Here is a 23564-nt window from a genome sequence, read left to right as displayed (position 1 = left end):
TTTTCCCTCTTGCTTAAATTGGTACATAGTTTACACTTTTAGCGCTGCCATTTTGCAAAGAAATTGAATAAAAAAATAATTTCATATTCTTTAAGGGTAATACAATAAAGCCTTTATGAAAAGTTCTCCATTGTGTGAATTATTTTCTTAAGTAAAAAATTCCAAAGTTCGGTATCGGTTTTAGGCCTCAGGAGTGGTCTAACACTTTAAGAATTATATGGTTAAAGCACCTAATTCCTGCGCATACTTTTCGTTTGTTTTTTTATCTACAAGGTGTTCCATTTTACTGGAAACGGTGGAATATCTCACAAGGGATTGAAGTTATGAACAAAATGTTATATAGAGGGATATTAGATGGTCTAAATAATTTTTCTCTAGGTGTAGTAATAGAGGAGATATCAAAGTCAAGTTAATTTTTTTGAACGAAACTCTGTATTTTTTATTCATAATATGATAGCGTTTGTTGAGACGAATTCTACGATGTTCCATACGAAGTCACTTTGTTTCGTACACGGGGACTTGTGAAAGCATCTTTATCGAATGAATTATTGTCCTAATAAACGTGTCATGCTAGGTGTAATTGGCACGAAGCAAGAAGAACAGAGAAGCTAATTTTCCGAGACGAACGAAAAGAATCTTAGTTCTTGATCCTGCTAACGCGTCACCTTTCTCTCGGTTTCACCGTTCGCGGAGGTGAAATGAAAAGAGCAGAAAGAAATGTAAATTCTCGAGGAACAGTTATAATGTTGAAGTGTGACGCTATATCTGCCGCGCGTACGGAATAGTTTTATAATTAAAAGATGTTTCTTGGAGTTAATTAAACACGGAATTCGGCTGGTCGCCATTTCGTCAGGTTACGAGGGACGCAGCCGGGAGGACAGCAAAGAATTATTTTCCGGGTTAATTGTGTACGTTACATGTGTTCCTTCCATTTAGATAGACACTTTGGCCGCCACTTTGCTTCCCTTCGCGTAACAATAAAATTTTTTTAGTATAATTTCGCATGCTTAGGATGTTTTCCCAGGTAAACGTGAACTCGAATGGAATCATAGCTCTCGCCAAAACACCGCTACCAATTCCAATGGAGAAAAATGATTTTCTTCAATTTGATTCTGATTTCTTTTTCTTTTCGTGTATGTTTCACAAGTCAAATTTAATTAAAAAATATTCGTGTTTATAATTGAGAAGAAAATTTTGCCGAAGCAACACTTTAATCTCTTTCTACTTTCATAATCTTTATTCGAATATTTCGAGCTTCTTTAGTTTGTGTAAAAAATACTAATGGTTTAATATTCCTTGTGTAGCTTCTATAAATAAATTTTGAATAAACAACGTTACGTGAAAATTTTTATTTTATTTTCAGTGTTAGTCTACTGTTTAGAAGCTTTTTGAAATTATTCTTCAAACATCGTTTACGATGATTTGTAGTAGGCTCGTTGATCAAGATAAATTTGGTTCGGTCTGAAATAATCCGTGTGATAAATCGATAAGGTTTCGCCTATTTCAAGTGCTTGTACAATTTATCCGTAACTGTCGTGACGTGTGTAAACCGAGGTGACACACAGGTAACGAGCATCGTGAATTGAATGAAACGTTATTCGGATAAATGTGGGGAAAAGTTTGACGAAATAACGCGCATGTCCAATGACGGTAAATGATAAATTTACGTATTACGCAATGTTAAAATATTTGTACGGTAAATATGAAGCTGTAAATGAAACGAGTTAGATTGAAGCGTAGCAAGTGTTTTGCTTTCTACTCGAATAAATAGGAAATTACCATGCGAAATGAAACTAGATCGGAAAGAAGCAAAGGACAGAGGCTTTCCGATCGAAAGTTCCAGATTGACATGTTATTTGAGCCATTACCATATGCTTCGGTAACGATCGAACGCCTGTATTCTTGTTTCGTGTCCCCCCATTGTCACTCTTTCGTCACATGTTTCATCGGTGGAATGTAAATCACGCCTCTTCGACTATTATCGATCCGGGCATTCTCGATTCCCTTTTCTACATAAACAATATGACCCGCAGGAATAAGTAAAACAAAGAACGTCGGAGTTTGCATGATTTCGTTGTGTGCAGATAAAGAGTGAGCTAGAGAGACATTAACGGAGGACGGGAGAGAGAGAGAGAGAGAGACAAAAAGAGGAAGAGAGAGGGGCAGAGAAATCCTGTCGAGCGATAGGGCGCGCAACAGAGCAAAGGCGAAAAAGAAAAAAAGAGAGAAAGATACAAAGAGGGAGTGCGAGAGAGATGGAGGAGAGAGAGAGGGAATACGCCCTGAAAGAAAATAACGGTGATAATTAACATGGTTCTCTGTGAGCAGTGAGAGGATCGCTTCAAAATGTACAAGGCAGTATCTTAAATGTTGCAAAAGTATGATCCTTTTGAGATAAAGCTGACACCCATTCTCTGGCTGAAGCAAAGTTTCCTGTCCCTCTTTGCCTAGTCTAATCTTTCTCGGGCATAAAAGTAGCTACATAGGATTCTCCCTATTGTTTCAACTATTTCAACGATTTGCTGATGTATGAAGCGCACCGAGAGATGAGACACGAGTGTACGTTCGCAGCGGTATATTTTTATGAAATAGTTTTCAAATTCATCTCCTTCTTTTTCTTCTCCTCTCTTTCTCTCTCTTTCTCGCTCTTTCTCGCCAACTTTACACAGACACGCAGCACAAGCACTGGGAAAAGCTGCGATGATTGAATCGTTGCTTTCGAAGTTGATTACAGCGTACCGTAGAGAAAATAAATTTGCAATTAACGAATTATCCAATGTTCGAGATTCGCGTTAAAATCCTGGATTTCCACGGTTTTCTGTTTATGTTCGTTTAAGTTTTATCACTCTTCTACTCTCATACGTCAAACAAAACTGGAAAATCCTCTGACATGTTGCGTTCCTACTGTACACGTTTCACCCTATATTCCAGAGTTTTTGGAACTCTCGGAATTCTGCGCGCACGTAGAAGTGAGTTTTTCGTGACTAATTTATTCTCGAGCTTTATATTATTTACGTGTGTGTGTGTGTGTGTGTGTGTGTTTGACTGTGTTTAATGTTAGTAAATGATTCAATTCAATTGTAATTAGTCAATTGAAATTGTGTGCTTAAAACAATAATTAGATCAACGGTATAACATTTACTACTTTAGCAATTATTAAATGTACAAATTACTGTCAGATAAATGAATTCATGTTCGGTACTAATTGAAGTGTTTATTATATAACGTAATCGATACCTGTCGTGCCTCGAAGTGTCAGTTTTATTGGTACGATTAAAGCATTGTAATAGTTGCTTTCCGAGATTAGAAGAACGAAATTTGATCATTATTTGTATCATTGTGAGTTTGACTTTGTTGTTTATTTTCCTTTTTACGTACCAAAATTTTTGTGGTATAATTGGTTAGGTGTGATTTAAATGGTTTCCGAGGGTAAATAAGTTGAAAGAAAAATTATTTTGTTGGATGAAGTGGCAAAAAGAGAAAGGAGGTTTCACATTTAATTAAAAATTTTAGTATCCAAAGTCATTCTAAGGCCATTATTATGCACATCAATGTCTGTTACAACATACAGTACACGAAAATATGTACATTCATGTGAAAAAGCACAGATGACTTTGGAAAAAGACAACAGAAAAAATGGCATTTATAAACAAATTGTTCTTCCATCTTGTTTAACCTTTGAAACCATTCAAATTACGTATAAAAATTCACCATTTTCATATATTTTTTGATCACTATGTCAACTTAATCGCAAAGTTACATTCAAGTATCATGCTTCGTTCGCATAAATAACACAACGAAGGTAATTGAAAATTACAAAAAGAGAATTAATAAGCCTGCACGCATGATAAACATACAGCTCGTGAGATTAGTTGGTTGATAATTTGTGATTGCAAATACAGTCCGTTCCAGTTACTTAACTGTCACGATAGTTCAAGCGGTCGGGAACCTCCAGAGACCTTTGAATTACCAGCACCGTGGTTCGGTTCGGTTCGGTTCGGTTCACGAACTCCTATAATAACAGGTCCAGAAGTTACACGAAATTTGGTTATTCCCGGTGTAAACATACCGAAGAACTTGCAGACTTAACGTGCCACTCGCAAAAGCCACTAAGCTCGTTACTGGTTCATCATTGTCCTACGTTTTCGTCATTGAGTTTACGGTAAATGCGATTTACCATGTGTTTCACGAGTTACTTCGCTATTGTTCGTTCCGTGGCTGGCTGAATTCGCTAACTAAAACGAAAGGAATCACCGTTCGCCCACGTGTAATTCTAATTGGTAGTTGGAGAAATGATTGCTTAACCCTTTCGCGGTCAATGGGACGCGTATGTCCCATTTGAGTACTCGGACAAATATTGATTCCAATTTGGTAACCGTTACAGAGACACGATAATCGGTGGATAAGTGACAAGTTTTTGAACGAAATAATTCGGGTACGAAAGGGTTAAAGAAACAATGTTTTCGTTAGACTTGGAAGAGTGTGATGGTGTTTATTGTTTAGCGTGAGAGAAGCTCTGAAATTTTGCCGAAGCTTTTTGTATGCACACTTTCATACACGTGAGTTTTATAAAAAATAAAATAATATTTTTGGAATGTACCGGTTATTATTTAGTAAATTTAAAATGGTTATGTTAGAAAAATGACACATTTGAGAAACTGAAGTTTCACATTTTAGTGTAACAGAGAGTACAATATAACTGAACTGAAATCGAATGTAAAGAATTCAAATGTGATTATTATCATATTATATCATAATGTCTAAAAAGCGTGAATTTTTAAATTACATATAAAATTCTTTCAATAAAGTCTATTTTCTGTTTACAATTATATGTTGCACATACATTTAGTATTTTATTCTCTTTAAAGAGTAGCTATTATCAGTAGGATTTTTATAAATTTTTAAGACCTTTTACGACGTTTGCCTTTAATTGATTAAATCAATGATTCTTAACGACACAATGAAAATTACACAAATTTTGTTTAAATTTCACATCTGAACGGAATTGGATATTTCAATTGAAGTCTATTTGAGAAATCTTTGTTGAATCGAATGTACGATTTTTATTTTCCTTTTATCACGATATCACAGTAGCAGTGCGAATCGCCATGATAATTTCTATTAATTACTATTCAACATAACTTATCATAATTGCGAGAAATTACGTATAATGTTATATATCGATTATTGAAATTGATTCGTTTTTATTAGTTCGTTTGTATGTCATTTCCAGCGGAGTCACATCTTCTTAGATTTTCTATTCGGTATTTCGCGTCATATCCACAGTAAGTGGTCTATAAAAATCGATGAAGCTTCTTATCAGTTTCATCCCTATATTGGATACTTGTTACTGAACTTTACACAGCTATAAACTTTATCATCGTAGCCTGGAGATTTTTGGCATTTATGAGCATAAATTCAAAGTACATTTATATTGTTGGAGACAATTTGTGTTTCAACGCGTTCACCCCGGAAGCACTCTTTACGGCTAAAATAATATTAAATACAACCTGTATACTCTTAAAATTGTAAATCATGCGTCTATTCTTACTTATATCTCTATAACGATCAATTGTTTTCGTTCGTATGAGAAATATTACGTCACAATACATAAAAGGCGTGTTTTCTTGAATTACATAAAAGTTTTGTATTAACAAACTCTATTGTCTATTTACAATATAGCATCTCAATCTCTTTAAGGACAACCATACATTATTTTCGCAGTATTTTACACGGAATTAACCCTTTCGCTACGAAAAGCATATATACCAGGTGAATCACGAATAGTGATCACCTTACATTATTTTGTTATCAGTGGACTGATCGAAATTTTTCCCCAAAGAGATCTCTTAAGATGACTGTACTATACTTTTCATCAGTTGTTTCTTCTTTTCTAAATTTTCAAGATCACCTTCAGTTTTTGGTAGATGAATGTAGATGTATCATAGAAAGACGCTGACCTTGAAAACTTAGAAGAAGAATAACTGTTAAAAAGTATACTATGATTATCTTACGCGTCTCTTTGAACCATATACGATATAAAAAATTTTTTGTTTGGTCCACTAGTAAGAGAATATCTTAAGGTGATCACGTTACGCGGTTCACCCCGTATATGCTCTGTGATAGTGGTCCCTCGTTTACAAAGATAAATACGTCCACTAAATACGTACAGTTTATTAATTTCTTTCCGCATTTATTTCACACATAAAATATCGCTGTCGACTGAATGTCAAGCAACACCAGGACATTTGACTACATATCATGAAACTGTTCATTTTCAATCATACGTATCTGTATTTTTATGCCAGCGTTGAACACTGAGCAATTTTTGTCTCAAGCGTGCTGTAGCGAAAGGGTTAAACGAAACAGTATTACAAAATTTCCTGCATGAAATCTATTTCTATTAAACGCTTAATTCAAAGACATCGTTCACTTCGTACACTCTCATTCATAAGTATTAGGAGAATTACTGAATGTGAAGCATAGTGGAATCTATTAAAACTTACTGAACTCTGCGGAAATCTATTATGATCTATTAAAACGTACCGAAATTTGCTGCATTCTATTAAAATCTACTGTATTCTACTAATATGTATGTAAATCTTTTGAAATCTGCTAAATTTTACTCAAAGATACTTACAGAATCTGAAACAAGCCTTTTTGTCATTACAAGTTTAATGTAAAATGATTCGATTCACAAAACTCGTTACAAAATTATAAAGATCTAAAAAAAAAATGATACATTCTAGAATCTCGAAGTATTACGAGTACATACATAATATATATATTTTTACTAATATATGACATTAACTTTGTCGAGAGAATGTATTAGGTTATCTCATAAGTAATTTAGTTCAATATTTTCACCAAACCTTTAAATTTGATTAAAAAAAAAAAAAACGTTACCACCGTCTCATTTCATAACTTCTTTCTATTTATTTTTTTTTTTTTTGTAGGACTTATGTCGTCACTATAGAATTTCCTTGAATTTTCATTAAAATGACTTTCATTAAAAAAACTTATCGGATGACCTGATAATTTAAATAATACAATACTTTCCATACAAACGTAACGGGTGTTGTAATATTCACAAACAACAATGTAAATTATTCGTAACGCCTCTAAAAATTGTCGCAAATTCATTTCGTCCTAATTTTATCACTAAAAAATAAACTACCGGAAGGAGTCACTTGACAATCGTAACACCTTCGCCAAGTAATTTCTATGTGGTCGAAAGAATTTGATTCGACACGCGTAATTCGAGCCTCAAGCTGGCACTCGCACGGTTCGTGCAGGGATGCTCGCCAATGAGTGTGGAAGCGACACTCGCGTTTCCTCAGTGGCGCGCATTTGGAACGCGAGTGTACGTAGGCGAACAAACGTGAAACGGAAGCCAACGCCTTGTGGTCTCGACAATTTTGGAGCTTCTACACGGACAGTGCAGTTCAACGCACCTGCCACTGCAACCGACTTGCGGTACCGGATGTAGAATTCGTTGAAGTCCCGATTCGCAATATTACGATCGTCGGTTGCCGCGTCGTTATTAGATCACCTAGTTGCGTGAGATTGCCGCGTTAACTGGAATTGATCGTAATTTAAACAGGTCCTCTGCAGCTAACGAATTGATAAATTAAGTAGCTGTCGATTGGTGAACTTTTTAGGCGCAGAAACGAATTCTTTCCGACTGGATTCACGTAATTGATTCGAAGCCATCGATTGTATTCGCAAGCTGTCGGAAAAATGGCGAAAGGTCATCGACGATAATGGAAATTATTTTCACGACTGATCTGGTTTTGTTCCTTTCAGATAAAATTTTTAAGTACCCAAAGGACGGAAATAATTCATTCCTGTATTTAATATTTGTAGATCGTTTGAAAATGGCGAAATGTAGAAAGTAGTTTAGGTGGTTTAAATATTATGCTTTGTTAGGTTGCTTTTTCAGCTGATGATATTACAGAGTGTGTTTTTCGTTTCCGGTCTTCTAATCGATTGTGATCGTAATAGTTACAAGGTTTATATTTTATCAAAAATAAGAAGTAGGTACTGGAATCTTCAAAAATTAACAATCCACATTTTTTTTCTATATCAGCAGTTAATTTTGCAACGAAAGGTGTTTAAATGTGTCATTCTTCTGAAAAAATTTCCATCGTTACCGGTAAATTTTAATTCCTAGGATAGAAGTAGCTAGGAGTTAATATAGCACAGTCAGTAAGTAGTATAACCGTTCCATTAGTCAGGCGTGATGGATCTATGTAGTACTTTAGATACACGAATTGATATTTAATACAAAGTACATCGTAATTTCTAGATACTTATTTATTTAATTAAGCTACCTACTCAGGTATATACACAGAAATTCTATAAACAATAAATAGTCAAATAAAAAATAAAGAAGCAAACAAAGGTAGAATTTATTCTCTACGTCAAATTCGAAGGGAGTCGAAATCAACTGATTATTTGAATATGTCTTACACCGAATCTTTGTTAAATTTTAATTACCAACAATGGTTAGTTGAAAAACGATTAATTTCAATTATAACGTTATTAACATTGTACGACACAACATACGTGGCATGAGAGGGATGTTCCAGTGGATATAAAACTCATTATTTCCCGCTACATGTGCTTCACGCTATTCAGACAGACGCGATTCATAAAATGTGACAGCAACCATTGCATTTTAAGTTGAACAACATCGTATTCTCGTTCCGTCGGTCCCGGTATCGATTAGCGATCTCGATTAGCTCTGCAAACCAAGATTGTTCGGTGTACTCACACGATAGCGGACCTTCGTCTAGGTTGCTCGTTTAAAGCTTTCTCGTAAAAATAACGATTGCACACGTAGTCGTGGGGTCATTAAAGAACTCATGGGTGCAATACGAGATCGCAGCCAAGCGAAACGTCGCGTTTCGTTTTAACGTGACTGCTGCAGGCGTCTCACGAAGCTTGTCCACATCATGGCCGGACCACTACCGGTTTAAACGCTTCTTCTGGACTTATCTTTCAACCTAACCTTTTCCCGCTTTCATCTGTTTTTTGTTGTTGTTGCTGCTGTCAGTTGTTCGTGTTGTTTTATCAATGATAAAAGAAATAATTTAAGAATTGCATCCCTGGTCTTTCTTATGTGTAGGACAGAGTTAGAAAGTCGACCGTTCATCTTTTCGCTACAAAAGGTGTATATACAGGGTGTCCCAATGTTTTCTGATCAAACTGATCAAACTTTGTCAGTATCTTCTATGGGTATAAGTAAGAGAAAAATGTTCTATAAACATGGGTCGTTGGAAGCTTTGTTGTAAAATTGTAGCTAGACTACGAAATACGAAAAGAATGGTAACTTACGGTTACTACGATACGAGATAAGAATGGTACTGGCAAAAGTTACACTCAACATCTTCTATGGCCTCAGATCGTAAACACTCAGTGAAAGTAGATACACATATCGCTGATATATTCCTATTTTGTATCATAACCTCAAATACCGTTTCCATCGTATTTCGTATTATTGTTACAACTTTTGAATAGAGCTTCAAACGACCTATGTTTATATAACATTCTTTTCTTATTTATACCCATAGAACATACTGACAAAGTTTGATCAGTGTGTTCGGAAACAATTGGAGCACCCTGTATATACGCTCTGTAAAAGTGTTCACTAATTCACAGAGAGCGTATGTATTACAATTTATTATTTTCGCACTTCACAAATAAAATATCATTGTCGACTGAAAGTCAAGCAACACTAAGATTCACCAGACATTTGACTGTTACAAAACAGCTGATTTTCAATTTTTCTTTAGTTTTATGCTAGCGTTGAATAGTCTCAAGCTTTCCGTGGTGAAAGGGTTAAACTTGACGAACATTGAATAGAAGTGGTATTTTTACGGTTTGATTATAATACGAATGTTTAGTAATTAGCTGTTTTATTTTAGAACGATTATAATGATTTTAATTTCTCTTTTGCTTGTGTTTGTTATATTTTCAACATTTTCTTACGAAAGGAATGGAATGTGCAATAAAATTCGGAATAATCTGTTACATTCTAACTTCAATTGAAATTATTACTATTATTGTCAAGTAAATTTGTTTGCACTATATTTTTTTAACGAAAATAATAAATCTAGAAGACCAATATCGACGTACACACATTCATCTGCAATGTTTGAAATTATTACCTGGAACTTCAGTCGTTAGTATCTCAACTTTAAGTTTATCTAATAAACTTCAATTGAGATCAATCAAAGTACTTTTCACCTAATTAAGAACTCCGTGGGGTTAATATTGATATGTAAAGGGTGAAAAATTGTCGATAATTTCTTATCTTATTTAGCGATATAAGTGTTTTTATGCAATTTTGTTATATAAAAAAACTGGAACTCCCTGTATATACCCCGCTGTGTATACAACAAGTATATCGTATATTTTACAATATTTCGTTTACCATCTGCTACCTCGTATTATATATTAACAAGTTGTAAAACGAAACTTCATTTTCTTATTCTTCGAGGTTCGTGAACTATAAAATGATCCTTTATGCTAAAGCATCTCACATAGACTATGTAAGATGGACAGTTATCGAAGTAAAAACACCATTTTAAGCTTCTTCTGCTACCATTTTGTCCAATGAAATTTACGTTAAGAACATATTCCAGATAATTAAAAAAAAATTGTAAAATGTGTAAAAGGTTGTAAAGACATTGTCGTTAGTTCGTACGTTCGGTCTGAATTGTCGTCGCGTTGATGGGTCTACTCAAGGGGTTTTATTGTGTGCCGATGTGAGTTCGGTACCTCGGTCTGACGGTCGAATGTGACTACTGAATTTTATGATAATAATCCGCACCAGACCGAGGTTCCCTTACGTTAATTGCGGCGCAACGCATATCCTTTATATTGTTGTTTAGAAAATTGCAATGTTTCAGATACGTGTACGTGCTTTTTTGAACATTCCTACACTTTTTTATCATATTATAATTTTTCTAAAAATCAGTATTTTCTTTGTATGTTTTTTGCATTTTACACTCCTTCTTTCACCCTCAAGATATTGAAAACTTTTGTCCAACAGTGTATGCACATACGGATTGTTATACGCCGCATTTCATAACTAAATCATCGTAACTAGAGAAATAAGAATCTGAAGTAGCGTAGACTTTTCACAATTACATCACCGAGCATCCGTATCTTTTGGCCTTTGCCATCTGCCTACCGGCTAGAAGCCATTGCCAGGTGCAATAAAGTAGCCTTATCTCAACAAGCTGTAATCGAAATGGCACTGGAGATTTTGAATTTCATTGGGCAAAATGGTGGCAGAAGAGGCCTGAAGTGGCTCGCTTACCTCGGCAACTGTCCAGCTTTACATAGTCTATATGAGATGCTTTAGCATAAAGGATCATTTTACAATTTACGGACCTTGAAGAGAGAGAGAAAAAAAAATGAAGTTTCGTTTCACAACTTGTTAATAAACCAAATAGCAGATGGTAAACGAAATATCGTAAAATGTACGATATACTTGTTGTATATATAGCGAGGTATATACAGGGTGTTCCAATTGTTTCCAATCAAAACTGATCAAACTTTGTGAGTATGTTCTACGGGTATACGTAAGAAAAAAATGTTATGTAAATATAGGTCGTTTGAAGCTTTATTATAAAGTTATAACAATAATACGAGATACCAAGGGAACGATAATGGGTGTGCGGTTATTAAGATACAAAATAAGAATGGATCAGCAATATGTACATCTAATCTGTTTATGCAAGCTGTGTTTACGATCTTGAATACAACTTTTACCAGTGCCATTCTTGTTTTGTATCACAGTAACCGCAAATTCGTTATCATTCCTCTCGTATTTTGCGTTGCAACTTTTTAACGAAGCTTCAAACGACCTACATGTATACAACACTTTTTTCCTTACTTATACCTGTAGAATTTACCGACAAAGTTTGAACGGAAAAAACTGGGACACTCTGTATACAGAGAGAAAACTGAATAATCTTATTGTATATGAAACTACGCACCGTACTTGAATCGGTAAATGAAATAAAAAAATTTCTTTTTCTGTTCTGTGCACAATTTGTCTATAAAGTTTTAGGACTAGGTTAATACAAAATTAAACTCTGAAGAAAACAACTTTATTCCTTCTTAACCTTCAACATACTCTCTTTTCAAATCCATGCACCGAGTGGCACGATCGTAAAGCTTCTGAACGCCTCCGTTGAAATCAATTGCCGGAATACTGTTCGGCTCACGCGTTACATTCGTATTGGATATCTTCGATGGAGTCAAAGTTACACCCCTTCAAGTAGGATTTCAACTTGAGAAATAAAAAATAGTTCTCGGGTGCCGAATCTGGCGAACAGTTTCTGTTGCAGTTTCACCCGCTTTAAAAGAAAATTTGATCGTCATAGTTTGTTCGGTGATTGTTTGAATCTACGACAACACGGTATTACAATGTTATTGTTCAACAAGGAGCTACTTTCGAAGGCACGTGATTAACAGATAAAACTTTACATAAATTAAATTCAAATATGTCACTAATTAGTTGCGACAACAGTTACTAGATGGTTTAACCCTTTGCACTCGAGTGGCGATTGAAAAACGACATTTATTTTTTACCAGTTCGTAAATAATTTATTGAGGCTCTCTTAAACAGATCTATGGGTCCTCTTATAAATGTCTAAACAGTGAAACAGTTTTAAAGAACCAACTTCGAATAAAATGTTACATTACATTAAATATTGCATTATCAATTATTAATGTTGCATTGGAAAATTACATTAAATATTGAAATAAAATAGTTATATTTGTCAATATATGTATGATTTATTTCTATGTTAATTTTCAAAAATTTCATAAATTTTTTAGCAAATACTAAATATCAATTTTGGTGGAAATAAAAATTCATTTTTTAGCACAAACACGTAGCAAGATTTGCTACTTCCCTACAGCCAAAAGATTTACTTCTAAAACTTAATTTTCCCTTAATAATCCAAATTCAACCTAACAAAAAAACGATCTTCGAGTGCAAAGGGTTAAATAGTTCTCTCTAAAGAAAATACTATATGTTATGAATATTTCCTTTTTTAGTCCATTTTTTAAATAAGTTTCTAGATATTTTCCTTAATATTCTTCAGAAATATAACAAACGTTCTTATCGTTTCATAAATATGAAATTTAATTAAACTGTTTTAGCTTCAGTTTGAGCAACTAGAATGATAAATTTCTACGAATGATTGAATTCTAGTGTGATTATTTGTTTGTTATGAAAATATAAATGGAAAGCATCTGTTTGTAGCAAGTTTAATTTAAACCGTGAGTTATGTTTGAAGCATAATTTTATTTATATTAAATGGAAATTTCGTAATCTTTGCCTTGAGTCTTGTAATAATTCTTGAAAGATTTTGTTCGCACCCTCCCTTAAACAGCCATGCTAAATTTTGTTTGAAATATATGTCATACATTATTTAAAATAACAGAAGGTATGCTGCAATTACGTTGCATGTTCACAGTATTCATTGCAGTCTAAAGATAACTGCGAAATTTATCAACTATAATTTAACTTGCTGCATAGACATGCAGACCATTAAATTAATTAATTTAACAACGTACAGCATAGAATATAATGATATGAAACACAACTTTGCGAAACAATCTGACAAATTTTGTTTTCTATCTCAAATTTTCGATCGTTTTAATAATGTTTAGCTATATAATGAAATATAAAATAAACTTGTCCATCTATGTTTCATAATATCCAATATATGAGCCGCTCATTTGCCAAATCGGTTACTTCTACAAAAAGCGATAGAATTACATTATTACAACGATTTAATCGCATTAGCTTCTGAAATAAATAATTTATTATTCCACGGCCATAAAATTTTTTGTCATTTAGTGGTGTTAAGTCTAATTATAATATTAAGGAAATTTATTTGAAATATAAAATGATAAGCGTCAATCATGTGCTTTGGCACTAAAATTTTAGAAAGATTCAAAGAATGGAGTTAACGACTTTGGCCTGTGAACGGCACATATAATACACATAACCAATGTATGACTTTAGGTGTATATCAACGTACACGAATCAATTGTATGATTTAGAGGTCTTGTTATAGTTCTTGTGAATTGATTTATTAAACGATCGAATATCACGAATCGCATCTTGCTATTTGCTAGTAAAACATAGATAAAGCAGTTAACTAAAACTGGGACAACCTAGATTATCTTTCTTAGAACGTGACCTACCATTTCTACCTCCGACATCGCAGTTTGTATTTCAAGTTCATCGTACTTCTGGGAAGAAGCCTGTAAGCTACATTCCCTTGTTTAACCATAGAAGTATGATATAGTACGTAATTTCTCTGATATAATGTCAGTTTTTCTCTGATAGCAGGTACACGTACACAGGGTGGGGAAAAAATTTTGTCCACCTGGAATATTAACGTTATTTGTAATAATATGAAAAATTTTATACGTCAAATTTTATTCTCTCCAAGGAAAACTTATGCCTTTAGATAAATTTGTTTTCTACAGAAAACTTCGTTTTCAAAAACGAAATTTTGTTTTCTTAAAGAAAACTTTAGAAAATTTTATATACAAAATTTTCTCTGCTTATAGAAAACAAAATTATTTTTGTAATAATATGAAAAAGTGTTATACGAAATTTGCATATTATGGAGGGAAACATAATGCGATGTAAATACTTTTTTCGTGGATGGAGGCGTAGAAATTTCAAGATCATCTCTAATTTTTTTCAAATGGGACACTATATTTTTTTTATCGCTCTATGATAGCCGCTATTTTCTAGATATTACTCTAGAAAAAATTGAGAAAATATCATAATCCATGAATCCTCGTTTTAGTCAACGTATCGTAGGGTAATTTCAAGAAGAAGATACATATATGCTATCCGGTTGCTTTGAAAAAATTCTAAAAAAATTACCGCAAGAAACAAATTTTTCATTCACGGTATTCCTCCTTCAAAACTATTCAAATTGTATTTTAAGCATTCCTAATATCATTAAAAACAAGGGAGATTCTTAGATGTTAGGTGACATAAAACTATTGCATTAGATTTCAATGTGTGAAGTTCAGCACTGACTTTATTTGTCAAAATAAAATTGCTTAACAATTAAGCGATTAATACTTCAAATTTATAAGAGTTTATACTTTTATCACAATATATTTTACTTCTTTCTTTTGTTCCTTCTGTTTCTTACCGCAGTAACCTGAGTGATAGTAATTTTAGTGAACAGTTCATTTAAGTTACGTTATAAAGGTGTTTGGAACCATTTGTTTAGCAAATTCAGATGTAATTAAAGCCTTTGTACTTTCAATCAAATATCCGCAGAGTTTACTAAATATTTAATTGGTATTTATCTATGTAAAATATATCGATTATTTATATCTTGAACTTTAAGAGATAATAAAATTACGGTGAAGCAAGGTGTATAGAAACACATGTTTCATTTATTGGATAATTTTTTTGGTTACTAATCGTCCAGTAAAATAATATTTCAACCCTAATGTCAAGTCTCTGCAAAATTAATAAAATTAATTTTCTTAAACGTACTGAGTATAATGTACTTCCTTTAATAACAGAAAACATTTCTATACTCTCTACAATAAATATATTAACACCTGCACAATTATCTACGAAATATACAAAACGAAAGCCTGTTAAAATGCACTCGTTCTTTCCTTATCCGAACAATCTCTATCTATGGAAACAATGGTAAGACGCGCAGTTGAATACGCATAGGAAAAGCGTTTCTTTCGAAAAAGGGGAAGAAAGGAGAGAAAAAGAAAGGAATGAAAACACAGGAGAGGAAACAATTTCGTGATTGGCGTACAAAAGGCCAGGCTGTTTGCTTTCAAAGTGGTCCGCGTCGGAACGAACAAAAAGTGAACGTCAGTGATGTTCCAGGTGATTGGTTGCACGTCAATTTAAACACATCCCCCTTGTCGATAATTCATCGATGGAGGCACAAATGGCGCAATAGGAACTATTCTCATACAGAGTGCTGCAAATCTCGATCGAGCAATTAACGAGACGAAGATGATACCGTACGAGTAAGAATGCTTGTCCGTTGTTGTGCTCCCATTTCTACGATAATGCGATATCGACCAAATATCGAGTTTGTAGAATCGAGACGCGATCGTTAACGAGTAACAGCTATTTTTTCCATGCAGCTGTACACGGTTTCGACGTTTCATAATGTTCTTGTCGTGTTGTTTCTCTTTTTTTTTCTTTTTCCCGTGACCTGGCAAGACTTCAAAATTTCGAGCAAGCTGAAGTGTTATCGATAACGTTCGATTAAACAGTAAGAAATGGAACAATATGGTACTTGTGTGCGCAATATGTGGCAAGATGAATATAGATTTTGAAATTGATGAATATTAATTTCCGATTTTCTTCTTTTTTTAGTTATTTAATGTCGCGTCAGCTTATCTGCCATTAGCGACCACAGATTTCCTTTGTATATTATTATTTGTGGAGGTAGATTGCTTAACTTATTTATTTACATTAATTTACTTAATTTACTTTACTTACATTAACTTACATTAACTATTGTTATTAACTAATTAGTCTCGGTATTAAAAGGTAACAGAGCATTTGTATAAAGTTAAAGGAGGGTAGCGTATACAACTTGCTTTGATCTTAACACTTTGCCAACCGAACGAATTGCAATTGAACAGATGCCTAAGATTGCAAACATGAATGCTAGGGAAACTGATAAAGTATTCTGTATTAGGAAGATTAAATGCAAAATTCAACGATGGTTCGTTACATCGACAGTAATACAGAACAACATTTTTTAAAACACGAAGAAGAAACGAGAATGAGATATTCTATGTAAATGATACAGTAAAAAATAGTAGATTTACCATATCGGTTGGCAATGTGTTCACTTAAGCATATTCGAAGATGGTGTTTCTTAATCTTCTTAAAATATGTTTGAACGTTTTTCGTGTCCATGTAAAGTATTGCTATCAAAATCTTGTACAAAATACATGAAACGTGCATCGTGTACATTTAACAAAGTGGAATAAGCTCTAAAAAGAAAAGCGAACAAAAAGTGTCTAAAATTAACTTTGTTACTTAATAATAATCGATCATTCAAGTTTCTATTTCAAGACAGTGTCATAACACAGGGTTATAACTATGAAACTAAAATAGTTTATTTGTTGAAAGGACTTTTCAAAATAGAATTTTATTCGAGTGATATTGAAATTAGTCGGGATTTATTTTAATTTATTTTCAGTTTATTCGTAATTCGATACGTTTATGAATATAAATACTTTCCCAATCTCTTGTTGTATGTATTGTAAAATTAGAATTACTGTGATATTTAGGCGATACAGTGATTTTCGAATTCAAAGTATTACGAAATATAAATATACGAAACAATTGTTTTTAAAATGTAATACGCCGATTCGTCGTCTGTCTCAGTTGAAAGTCTATTTAGCTTCGCTGGATTGATTCTGTATCCACGAAAAAGTAGCGTAAGTGATGAAAATTTTGAGCAATACTTCGTTACATAGGTACAGTCGTACTTGAAATAAAAAGAAATTTACTTTGTCAAAGCCGTACTTGAGATAAAAAGAAATTTACTTTTCCAAACATTATGGTTTGTTGCATTATAACAGTATTTCTTTCCTCAATTTATTTTCACTGTCAAAAAATATTTGAAGTACATATTTAAAATACAAGGTTAAAATATTTTATTTCATGCTTCAGGTGATTAAAATAAAAATATTTTATTTCCCAAAATTTCGCTTGCTATTTAAAATAGTATTTCAAAAATTTTTCTCCAAATTTCACTCAACACTGTTACATTCTTGAAAACGAAAAAAAAAACGCACAATTGCACACTGTGCAACTTATTTCAAACTCCCGATCCCGTATTATTATTATTCGATCGCAGAAATATTTACGAGTAGAACATTCACTTTCAGGTCTCTTTTTTTCACGGTTTCCAACAGAATCGCTCGATACCCGTAAAATGGTGCAACAGAGAATGGAAGAAGTAAGGTTTTGCCCAAGACGTAGCATAAATCTAACGGTTCGTTACGTTACGTTTATAATGCTATTGGTTAGCCGTTAGTAGTCGGGTGGTATTCGTCTGTAATGCATTTCGCTTGCACAATCTCGGCCAGGCGGAATAGCGTGCAAGCCAAGGTGGTAGCTATAAACTAGCCGAGCGGGCCTATAGTCAGCGAGGCTGCTAAGGCGTCTGCGTTATAATATATTACAAGGGCTGCCGGCATCGTTGAAGGAAGGGCCGATAGGTAGGAAGAGGCGGTTTCGTCGCCTGAAGGGGGCCGCGGTGTGCCACACGCCGTTACAGATAACATCTCATTGTCACAGAACGTCGTGTGAATATATCACACGCTGGCACCATCGGCTGTATCCTTGCCGGGCTGATTTTACGTGCCTCCGCTAACTACTTCTCGAGCTCCCGCGAATAGGAAACCGATAAACAGATACTAAGGAAAGACTGCGGGGAGTTGTTGTTAATGTCTGTTAATTGTGAGAATGGGAAATTTTAGCGAGTTAATAGGGTGGATTGGCGGTAATCGTAAAGAAACCGATAAACAGGTACTAAGGAAAGACTGCAGTGAGTTGTTAATGTCTGTTAACCAAAATGTTCACGGTTGTTTCAAGCTTTAATATTCTTTTTGTTTTTTTAATATAATATCAGCAATCAGAATTGGATTCTTTAGGCTCATAGTCATTATGCGAAGGATTTTGTATTGGGATCTGTGTAAGATGGCAATACTAGCTTTACTAGCACATCCCCAAAGTTCTATTGCATAAGTTCATATTGGTTTTATTATTGTTTTATAGATAAGAATTTTGTTCTCCAACGATAAATGTCATCTTCGACCGATTAATCGAATGTATAATTAGACTTCCTTAGTCCATTTAAGAAAGTAATACAAAGTAGTCTGTTCCATTGCAGGAAATATTAAAATAATATCAAATTATTGTAAAATCATAAACAATGCTACTGTTAGAATTTAATATGATTTATGGTAAATTGTATTTAATAAAATATTCCAACGAATACACTGCAATGCAGAAAAGCTTGGAATCATTTAATTACACATAAACATATGTACGTTTTCTATGTAAAAGACTTTTAAATAGGAATAGAATGAAGCCGATGTTAGGGGCGTTTGAAGATGCAATGAAAGTTCTCGAGCCAGTGCTGCAATTAAGAGAACATTCTCGACAACAATCCAGGAAAATTAATTCTTGGAATCACCCAGGTGCTTTCTACGATAGCACTGTTTGTACTTTGTGTATCCTGCTGCTTGAATCTTTCCATTTAACCAACCAAATTTTAGAGAAAATATATAAACACAATTTCACTTGTTTCTTTATTTAGCGAACTACTGGCATCGTTAAGCATTTTCGCTATTCCGTGGAAGAACAGTAATTCTTCAATTAGAATAGAAATGTCATCTTTTTTTTAAATAACGATCAACCTGTGACTAATTTTGAAAAGTAAAAAGAAGTTGATGAACAATTAATTTCAAGCAAAACTGAAGAAACAATAATGAAACTGAATAAAGCGTCAATTTCTGAGATAACACTTCAATTATTTATATTTCAATTTTGTTAACATATTCACATGCAATATGATAAAGATTAGTATAATATTATCAATTTCGTAGAATATAGAAAATAAGGAATAAACTTGTCATTGATTTTTATTAGATCATCCCATAAGTCAAAATGCAATTTATAATTTAGATCAACATTTCCAACGAACCTTTAAATTTGATAAAAAAAAAAACGTAAGCGTCTTATCACTCCGCAACATTTTTCTATTTTTTAATAAGACCATTATGTCATCACTATAGTATTTCCTTAAATCGTCACCACAATATTTTTTGCTTTCGACACGAACTTATCTATGACTCAATAGATTAAGTAAAAAATGAATAATCCACAATCACGGCCGTCGATATATGGAAACATAAATAATGACGAAGAAAACGAAAGCTCTATATTGCTAGATATTTCCAATCTCTAGGGATAGAGGGAAGAAAACTCAAAACTGTTAACGTAATCTTTTACAAGCACACAAAGAAGAAGTATCGAGAATGAAAACTACTATTGAACACGTGCTGCCCTATAGTTATCTGACATAGCACATTTGCTATTAATTTTATTACACGAGCAGGTACAGGACAGAAACGATGCGAAGCCGTTACGTTACGGATAACGTGTCGCTGTCAAAGTAGCGTGCATAAATAAATTACACGGCAACGCGTCATCGGCGCCTTGCGAGAGGCCGAAGGTGCAGAAGCAGTCGTGGCGAGCAACGTGTATCGCCGTGGGGCTTGTAAATGAGGGAATAACAATCGCGGATGGGGAGATAAAAGGGGAACGCGGGAAGTACTGTGGCGTTCTACACGGTCGAGGGCAAATTCTCCCCAATTACGGTGTTCTCCGCGAACTGTACAACCTGCTTCCTTGTATAATAATGTAACCGTTGCCCTAAGGGCCCAAAGAGTCTTCTGCTAGAGGGAACACTTTATCCCTTCTCCCCTAGGATCATTTCGATGTCGACCATGCACAATTTAGTTTTATTCGGGAAATTGATCACGGGGTACAAGTAACGAGTACGCTGAACAGTATTATTTTTTTCTTCTTTCCTTTTTCCTATTTCTCGTCTATGAATTAAGTGTATATAGGTATATACTGCTGGTCAAACGGTCTGGAATCATGGTAGTATCTAGAAAGGGTGTAATATTTTTGGAAAAGAAGTAACAATTTTGGATTTTTCTTTTCCATATTGAACTTTATCAGAGAAATTGGTCAGGGGATACATGTAACGAGTACGCTGAATAGTATCACTTTTTCTTCTTTTGTTTTTTTCTAATTTTGATCTATGAATTAAATGTGTTTACTGCTGGTCACAGGTTTAGAATCATGATAGTATAGAGAATAGTGTATTTTTTGGAAATAAAAATTAAACTGTATTAGAAGAAAGTATAATAATTTGCCGTTAATATTTATTGTTAGAGTATCAAGGTTACATTAATAGGAAATTCTTTATTGGTTCGGTATCAGCGTTGATTTGATCAAGAGTTCGTAGAGGAACTTCGACAGAATTGTATTTTTTAAACTTGTACTACTACTTGCATTGGCAGAATTCAATTAAGATTTAGCGATTTGGATGCATCTATTGAAACGAAACTTCAAGAAAATGGAATTTTTCAAATGAGTAAAAATCAACTTATTTTACTCTTCTAAAATGGAATTTCGTATTTTCACTTAGTATCATTTTGAGATGATATAGTTATTTAAATTTGGTTAAATAAGTGTGTCATTTTAAGCCAAAATTATTTCCGCAATGTATTATTACTAGAAATATTAATCATTCGCAGTAACATTTTGATAGAATATTTTTTTCAAACTGATACCGTCGCAAACGAAGAATTTTTTGCAGTGCCTTGAGAATTATATCATGATATGTTACGGGAATATGCTGCTACATATTTCGTGGTGACCGTAGACGTCTCTGTAGATCTATCTTTCCAATTTGTTTCGGAGAAAAAGTCAAGAAGACGGTGATCTGACGCTGTGCGACTCGACATGAATAAAACAAAGGCGTCGAGAAAACAAAGTGTCATCGATTTGACATAAACATATCTGGAAACTTGCCAATCGAGGTATTGCACATTTTTCCATCGGATACAAACCAAAAATGAACTTCTTCGTTGTAAATAATTAGGAGAGATCTTTCAAGTTCCTTCGTAGAAATTTTCAAATAGTAATACATGTTCATACAAATATTTCTTATATACAAAAGTGACAGTGACTATAATGCATTATCGAACGATTGTACAAATTTTTATATTTCCACTCGTATTAGACCCTTTTAAATTAATGCTCTTTTATTATTAATACGCAACAGTTAAGAACAGGACGCGTAAATTATTAATTAGACAGGGTGTCCCAGTTTTTTTCCAATCAAACTGATCAAACTTTGTCAGGATATTCTATGGGCATAAAAAAGAAGAAAATGTTATATAAACATAGGTCGTTTCAAGCTTTGTTAAAAAGTTACAACAATAATACGAAATACGAAGGAACGGTATTTGAGGTTATGATACGAAATAGCAATAGATCAGCAATGTGTACATCTAATCTGTTCATGCAAGCTGTGTTTACAATCTGAGAACGTGGAAGATGTCGAATGTAACTTTTGCCTGTACCATTTTTGTTTTGTATCGTAACAACTGCAAGTTCGTTACAATTCTCTTCGTATTTTTGTTATAATTTTTTAACAAAGCTTCAAACGACCTATATTCATGTAACATTTTTTTCTCACTTATACTCATAGAACATACTGACAAAGTTTACAAAGTTTGATCGGAAAAAACTAGGACACCCTGTATATTGTGCTCAGAATATAACATCGTTAATACATATAATCGAAGTGTGATAGAACTTAGAAAAATTAGAACGTACAAACGATACAATTAAAGAGAATAAAGTTATAAGTTTACTTCACTTAATATTTTTACTCAATACATAAATATTCAATAGTTGATGTTCCATTTAATTCATCGATTACTATAAACCTTCTACCACAATGTCGTTAATAGAAATCAACTTAAACTAAGTATTTTTACGAGTAAATATTCGATTTTTCACCTCTGCTATCAAATATCACCACTTTTAGTTAACATCACGCTAGCTCACATAGCGAAGAAGCGTTGCACATTTAAGTCTGGATCACCGGCGATATATCCGTAAACGTGACACCCGGCTATATGCGTTTGTAGCTTAAGAATCGATTTTTCACGGCGATATTTCAGGGAAAAATGGCCGTGTCACGTTGTCGCAACAATGTATCACGATTTTCGCGGCGAACAAACGCCCTCCGGGCCATAATTACACACTCCCTTTATAATTATAATTTAGCATAATTGAAAACGATCCTTTACAAGGGCAAGACTTTGATCTCTGCTCCGCAGACGATTGCCCCGCGTCTCTGTGAATTTCAATTTGCCAGATTCAAATTCATCCGCGCGCCTAACTTACCGCTCTGATATTACAATATATAATGCGTGTTCCTATTTCGTGTGCACACAATACGCATAAACTCTCTCGTGCCGGTACACGCAGCCCGTTGTTTACGTACGAGTTGCGGTTAATAGAACCTACATGGCTCTGTGTATTTCTCGAGCAGTTTCGTATAGAAGTACGTACACGCGTGTGGAATCAATGGAAAAATCGTGTGCGCGTGGTCATACATGTGTAGAGGATCAATAGGATTTCGTAGATATTTTTTTCAAGCTTGATTCTACGGGAAAAATCGTTCATGCTGAAATTCACGACGAAGTATATACATATTATATATACACACACACACACACACACACACACATATATAGGTGTATGATTGCACCTACAAAATTTGTAGTTCGCAAAATTTGAATTGAGACTTTCAGTTGAAGATTTATAATAATAGAACATAATTTGTAAAATTAATTTAATAGAATTTTGTCAAAATACCAAAAATTACCTTATTTTGTCGCGTTCA

This window comes from Habropoda laboriosa, unplaced genomic scaffold (genome assembly GCF_001263275.1).
Source record: "Habropoda laboriosa isolate 0110345459 unplaced genomic scaffold, ASM126327v1 scaffold193, whole genome shotgun sequence".
In the NCBI taxonomy this organism is placed as follows: Eukaryota; Metazoa; Arthropoda; class Insecta; order Hymenoptera; family Apidae; genus Habropoda; species Habropoda laboriosa.
Note: the sequence above shows the minus strand (reverse complement) of the source record.